This window comes from Urocitellus parryii, chromosome 11 (assembly GCF_045843805.1).
Source record: "Urocitellus parryii isolate mUroPar1 chromosome 11, mUroPar1.hap1, whole genome shotgun sequence".
Lineage (NCBI taxonomy): Eukaryota > Metazoa > Chordata > Mammalia > Rodentia > Sciuridae > Urocitellus > Urocitellus parryii.
In genome coordinates, this window is record NC_135541.1 from 80,651,173 (window position 1) to 80,658,827 (window position 7,655).

The 7,655-nt window shown below is 39.9% G+C and overlaps 1 pseudogene; it reads right to left on the reverse strand.

The window, feature by feature from the left end:
* Window positions 1–743: 743 nt before the first annotated feature.
* Window positions 744–2,221, reverse strand: LOC144249286 (protein FAM50A pseudogene; annotated as a pseudogene).
* Between the last annotated feature and the right edge of the window lie 5,434 nt (window positions 2,222–7,655).

Here is a 7,655-nt window from a genome sequence, read left to right on the forward strand (position 1 = left end):
AAGGGACTGTCCTTTCTTCTTTAAGTTAAATATTTCTGGTATTTTGTCACTTTGAATGGAAGCTAATTAACACAATATCTTTATAATCACTTTAGAATTAAGGTCCTGTCTTACTTTCTTAATTTTCAATAGCACCAATCCTATTCTTGGTCCTTTGCTCTTATTATCTTATATGCTTTCATAAATTCTATATAAATTTTAGAACCAGCCTGTTTAGTTACCTACTTAAGCATACACACACATATACTCCCTTTGGATTTTGATTACAATTTATTAAATGTGTAGAATGATTTACTGGTGAATTGGCAAATTTATAATATTAAATTTTCTCTCATAAACATTACATCTTGGGGCTGGGGATGTGGTTCAAACGGTAGCGCCCTCGCCTGGCATGCATGCGGCCCAGGTTCTATCCTCAGCACCACATACAAAGATGTTGTGCCCGCCAATAACTAAAAAATAAATATTAAATATTCTCTCTCTCTCTCTCTACCTCTCTCTACCTCTCTCTTTAAAAACAAAAACAAAAACAACAAAAAACATTACATCTTCATTTATTTAGATTTTTTTTTAACATGAGTACCTATTTATTAAAAAAAAAAAAAGCAATAACAGTTCCAGGGTATGAGTGGCTACCATCCTCCTAGGACACAGCAGCACAGTTGCAGGTGAGTCAGACCCTTGAGTTCTGGAGACATTGGGGTTCACCAGGGATAGCCAAGGCCAAACCACTTTCTGGATGCTCACTGGATCTTATACTTGTCCCACTTATTTTCAGGGTCATAGGGCTCCCAGCAGATGGCAGGGAAGATGTGCTTGTTCTTCTCATAACAGCTCCTCAGCACCACTTTTCCTTCATGAGACTCAGACTTCTCTACAGTGGCATCACTGAGTAGCCACCCATTATCATGAAGATCAAAGTTAAAGAGTGGCCAATTCTTCCCACGTACCTTGGTAACAAGAAAGTCACAGAAACTGTGATGATAGGGAATGATTAGTCCTCCTTGATGTACATGAGCTGGTCCACCCCTGCTGACCTGAGCTCACAGAAATCTTCATGCAGGATCTCAAGTGCCTTCTGGAGGAACTGTTGCATTGTATTGCCCTTTTCCATGTTGACTGTCTGCTGGTGTCCAGAGCCAGCCCAGTAACTGAAGGTGATTTCAATCTCTTCACTCTTAATCTTCTCCTGCTTGACTTCTCACTTGTGCTACAGCTCTTCCCAGAGACAATTTTCCTCCTCCTCCCTGTCTTGGTCAGGCAAGAAGCTGGTGTCCACATCTGGGTTCTTCCCCAATTTCTTTCTCTGTGGTGATCTCTTCCCTTTCCAGCTCTTCCTCATGCATGGCCACCTCCTCTTCATCTTCTCCTCCCTCCTCTTCTTTTTCCCAGGTGAAGGGCAGGCTAGAGATCTTCTGCTTGGCCTCCTTCTTGTGCTCTTTGGTCACAGCTTCTCCAGCTTTAGCTGCAGCTCCTTTGACTGCTCCCTCTTGGCCAGCTGCTTTTCCTGCTCCTTCAACAGTGCTTCCTGTTAGGCTTACATGTCATTCAGGGTCACAAGATGGTGCTGGACTTGAGCTCTACCTTCACAGCATCGTAGTGTGCAGAGAACTTCTTGTCAATGTTGGATTTTACTACATTCTCTTCTGAGATCTGCTGCTTCCTCTGGTCCATATGCTCCTGCTGCTCTTCCCATTTCTTCATCAGATTTTTGGTGCATCCTGCCTCACTTGGGGCACCCTTGTACTGAGCCTTGGTGGTGGCAGAGGTGGCGGCAGTGGCAATAACTGTGACAGCAGCCCTGCTAAATCCTAGATTTTTTTTTTTTAACAGAAGGGATCAATGCTGAAAAATGTCCATTGGGAGATTTCTCAGTGAAAGCAGTTTCAGCAGTGTGACAAATGGCTACATCAGACTGCAGAGGGCTATTGAATGAAAGGGAGGTGAGGAGGTGAGGTCTGTTATTGTGGTTTATTGATTTAGAAATATTGAGATAAAGAAAGAGAACAAATGAGCAAGTCTAAATGTTATTTATTTTTTTAAGGATAGGTGAGCTTTGAGGAAGAATATCTGTCAGAGAAGGACATGTTGCACATGATGTAGAGAGAGGAGGTGGCTTATAGCTGACAGGGAGAGGTTGGAACCAACAGCTCAAGACGTGTGTGTGTGTGTGTGTGTGTGTGTGTGTGTGTGTGTGTTGAGGTGGAAACAGTTTACCCATGGTAAATAGAGAAGACCTTGAAGGTGACATTTGAGTAGATCTGAAGGAAGTGACATGGAAGACTTAATGAATCCTGGGGTGGGGAGCTTTATAGAAAAAAAATAGGAAGATGTAGGGGCTGAAGGGAGTTTGGAATAGAGTGAAAGAGAATGAGGATGCCAGGAGGTGTGTGATTGAAGAGGTAACAGGCCAGATCACATGAGGTCTTGCAGGAAATTGTGAGGACTTGGACTTTTACTGATATATTATTGGATGGTTTTAAACAAGTGTGTGACATGATATAACTTAAGTTGTAACACCCTCACTCTTGGTGGTGTATTGAGAGTAGCTAGGGTAAGGATGAAATCAAGGAGAGCAGTTAGTATAGTTTTACAACACAGACAAAATTTGAGGGTGGCTTGTACTAGGATGGAAGAAGTAAGAACTGTTTGGATTATTGATATATTTTGAAATGGTGACAGGATTTTCTTCTGGGTCATGTGTATGATAGAAAAGAGGGTAGTCAGGAGTTTTGATATGAGCACTTAGAAGACTGTGGCTGCCATGTAGTGGGATGGACAAGATTGTGAGAGAAACTGGGTTAGGACAGAGTGCATATCAGAATCTAGTTTTGTTTTTGTTAAGTTTTAGATGCTAATCTGACATCTAAGTAAAAATGTCAAGTAGGCAACTTGAACTAGTAATCTGGAGTTCAAAGAAACACCCTAGCAAGAGAGAGGAGGTGGCTGATAGCTGACAGCTTTCAGAAAGTCTTTAAAGCCATGAGACTGGGAGAGATGACTACGGAGAGAGAATACAGTGTACTGAGTCCTAATGTTTTCCAAATGTTAAGAGACAGGGATGTTTGAGTCTGTAAACAAGTCAGGATGGCACCTGGCATTTGTCAGAGGGAGTGGTTTGTGAAGTAACGCCAGCGTGCCATTAAGTGTGGAGATTCCTTATTGGTTGACTGCTGTATCTAGTTTATGTTAATTAAGATAAGCTGTGTGTCATGTATATATACCCCTCCTGTGCTACAATAAACGGCTCCCACTCCTGCTGTATCAATGTACACAAGTTGCTGGTCACCCCCCAGTTATTTTGCTGCAGCCATGCTGTGGCAGATAGTGTCCCATACGGGGAACCCCGGGACACTTGGGGGTAAGTGATGAAAACAAAAGTTGCCCATCCATAGATAGGATGGGAGCAAATCTACTCATCCCTAGGCAGATGGGCAAGAGGAAATATGGTCATTTTGAGAAAATGGAGAAGATTGATAAAGTATGTTTTTGTCTTGATTTGTCTCAGTGTATTGAATTATCTTTGTGATGAAAATATGGAAGGGGTGTTAAGAAAATTACTAAGGGAAGAAGGCACCCCAGTGGAACCAAGAATAGTTAGGGCATGTGTTGATGGAAGCCCAGGAACTCTAGTCAGAAAGAATAAAGTTCAGAGGATGAAGGATTATCAGAAAAAAAGTTGCAGCAAAAGGCTATTACTGAATACTTTTCATGACTGGAGGGTGCATGAATTGGTGCGGCAGCTGCCACGTGTGCGAGCAGGTCATGGCACAGCAAGGACTTTCCAAGTGGTGGCAGCGGCTCTTCCCCGCCCCCTGCCCCAGGAGCAGGATGCCACTGTGAGAGCCCAGATAGAAACCTGACTGGGAGGCACAATCTCCTAGGTTCTTGCTCCCTGTGCCTAGTGACAGTTTGAGTCTGGAATACTCCCTGGACTCTCCCCAGGACCATCTGGGGCTGCCCGGGATGCTTCAGGTGGAAGACAGCCGCATCCCTGAAGTTTGATCATTTCCAAGGCCAATAACTACAATGGTTCTCCCACACCTGGAAGCTAATGAATAATGAGCACTATTAAGGCTTATTTCAAATGTAAAAAACCTTGAGATAATGTACTAAATTGTTCAGAAGGTTGTTTTCTTAGTGGAATACTACAGGATTTTCTTTAGCATCATTTCCAGAGTTCCTGCCTTCATCCCAGTGCTGGTTAAGACAAGGGTGGAAAAATTTCCAGTGTTGCTGAAAACCGGACAAAACTTCAGGTGAGAAATGGACAAGACTTCTGAGCTGTTACTGTTTCTGCTGCTACAGCTTAGGCTAGCTGCCTGCAGAACTTACCTGGACTGTGATTTAAGCTAGCTGCCTGCAGAACTTACCTGGACTGTGATTTACCTGGACTGTGAGTTAATCTATTGAGACACTGCTTTACCTGGGTTCAGACAATAAATTGTAATCTACAACAAATTGTAACTCAGTATCTTTGCTAACAGTGTTATTGCTGCTATAATTTTTCCAAGGGCTTCTTGCATTGAGCCATCAATTGGCTTGTTATTGTGGCGTTTGGTATCCTCCCCTTCGGCTTGTAGCAGATTATTTATGGTGTTTGTGTAAAAACCACTATGGTCATTATTTAAATTAAACAAAAGGGGGAAATGTTAGAGTCTGTAAACAAGTCAGGATGGCACCTGGCATTTTGACAGAGGGAGTGGTTTGTGAAGTAACAACTGTGAGGCATTAAGTGTGGAGATTCCTTATTGGTTGACTGCTGTATCTAGTTTATTTTAATTTAGATAAGCTGTGTGTCATGTATATATACCCCTCCTGTGCTACAATAACAGGCTCCTGCTCCTGCTGTATCAATGTACACAATTCACCCCCCGGTTATTTTGCTACAGCTAGACTGTGGCATAGGGGAGATGGGCAGAATCAGACAAAGTTACCCAGAAGGAGCAACTAGAGAGAAAAGGTGAAACCAGTAGAATACTCTGTTCTGGAAGCCAAATACAGATGACAGTTTGGGAGGAGATAGTTCTTTCTGTCAAATGACTCTGATAAGCTAAGACAAGGACAGGGGATAGACCAATGGATTTAGCCCTGTGGAAGCCATTGGTGGAGTAATGGTGGTAAGATCTTAGTGGGTTCAAAAGTGACAAGGAGAGATTGGAGACAAGGGAAGTAACTGTTGATGAAGTGTTGTTGCAAGGACAGAGACAGAAACAGAGTGATAGTGGGGAAGGTGGAGACAAGAGTCTTTTGTTTTTATTTATTTATGATGAAACTGCTTGAGCACTCATGTTTTGGGAAGAATTGGGATGACTTGGGGCTTGAGAATGAGTGTTAGAAATTGAACTGGTGGCTTGAGGAGATGCTTTAGGATTAGCAATAATTCCTGAAAAAAAATGAGGACAGAAGTTGGCTGAGGCAAGAATTTGAAACCAAAATTAGTAAAGCAATGTATCTCACTGTCTTTCTTCAAATTCTTAATTTCATTTAGTTATTTGAGAAATTCTTTGCTTCAATTTTTTTTTTCTACTGAGGTACTGATGATTGAACCTAGGGGTGCTTAACCATTGAACTATATTTCCAGCCAGTTTTTATGTTTTATTTAGAGACAAGGTCTCTCTGAGTCTGGCTTTGAACTAGGGATCCCTCTGCCTCAGCCTTCCAATCCACTGGGATTATGGGCTTGTGCCATTTTGCTGGCTCTGGTGGCAAATTTAAAAATTCATGAAATTGGCTTGAACAGTATCATCTCAATGGGAATTATAATCCCATGGCTATTTATATTTCTTTTGACATTTTGGATACTAGATATTTCAGATCCATAAAAATGGAAATTGTCTTTTAAGATCTGCAACCACAAAGGGTATTTGTCAGCCTGACTCTATTGCTAGAGAGATTAGCAATGAAAAGAAGTTATAAGATGAGGTTGTAAGCAGAAAGAAGGAGAAATGTTGAAGAAGAACCACTAGCAGATTGGGATGTAATAATAACGACTTAAATTTCTGCAGTTCTTTATAATTTATGGTGACAATGTATATACCATCTCATTTAATACTCTGAATAGTTCCTTATTGTATGAATTATCCCCACATAAATTGGGGTTCATGGATGTTAGGTGGCCTCCATATCACAAAAGTAACAATGGACAGAGCTCTACTATAATCCAGATTTTCTGATTTGATGTCATTTTGAAGTTTTTGAAATGTATAAATCACAATTTCTATTTGAGCACATACTTTCTTAAAAAATGTATAGCACACATCTTGATGGGTCAATGACAGTGGACCTTGATGAATGGAAGAAGCATTTCCTATTGAAACCTGTCAGAAATATTGAGGAAATTGTTCATTACTAGAATCATTTTACTGTAAGTGGTCTCTTTTTTACTATTTGTTTATTTTATGTCATGGGCATAAAAATGTAACACAGGGTGTAAAATGATGTGTCAATGTGACCTATGCCTTAGGTCTTTGTGGGGATTAAATAATTAATAAAAGAAAATCATTTAGAATAACAATTGACTTGTTAAACACCATACTTTTTTAGGTATTATGATTACCAGTAGAAAGTAAAGAACTTTGAACTGAAACTGGTATTTCAAAGCTGTGATGTCTGTTGTTTCTTTGTGAAATTTACCTTTTTTTCTTCAACACTTAATTTTCTCTTAACATTCTGTGTTATGGCTGGGTGCTGTGGTGTACCTGTAATTGGGAGACTGAGGCAGGGGAAGCACAAGATCTAGTACAGCCTGGGATTACAGGTGTGAACAACTGCACCTGTCTTGTCACTTATAATCTTACAAAGAAGGTATTAGTATTGTTTATACTTCACATTTGAGGTAACCGTGGTCCAGAGGAGATTTTCAGTTAGGATTAGGGAGGTCAAGATTTGATTCCATCTGATTCCTGGGTCCAGGTTCTGTCCCCTCAAAAATTCCAAGTTATGATACTTGTATAACAGAACTTATTTTCTGCTTTAGGTATTATGTGGAAATTATCAGACTTTCACCACTTCCACTATATGTTGAGATGTAAAACAAAACTCTTTTAAATATGTTTTATATATTTTATATATATTTTGTTAAAGTATATTCTGACTGAAGATAACATAGCCATCCACTGGATCTTGAACTCTAATGAGACTTTGACATTATTGCCAATTAAATAGATATTAGCTCACTAGTAGTTTGTTTGATTTGAGTTTTGCCATAGCTAAAAATATTTATTAGAATTTGAAAGAATATTCTTTTAGTATTCCATATTATATAAATAGTTTTCAATTAAAAATATGATAGATTTAAAAATTGGTAATGTAAAGATTGTCATAAACATGATAATCTAGTTATGTTTAATTTACAATTGACAACATTATTATCTACCACTAGTGTTCTAGGGTGGGGCAAAATTAGAGAATTATCTCCTTTCTTTTGAAGATGGGTGATAAACATACAGTATACTTTGATTCATGGAAAGAATCAAAATTGTGTCATGAAGAGACAGAGACTGGTCCAGGAGTTACACTCACTCTTTATTCCCTATCAAATGAAAGAACCTGTAATTGCTTGTGGTCCCTTTGAAGTAGGCCATACCTTAAATTGTTTGCCTCTGCCTTGGGGCCAAGTTTCTATGGATCTGGTGATATAACTGTGACAAGGG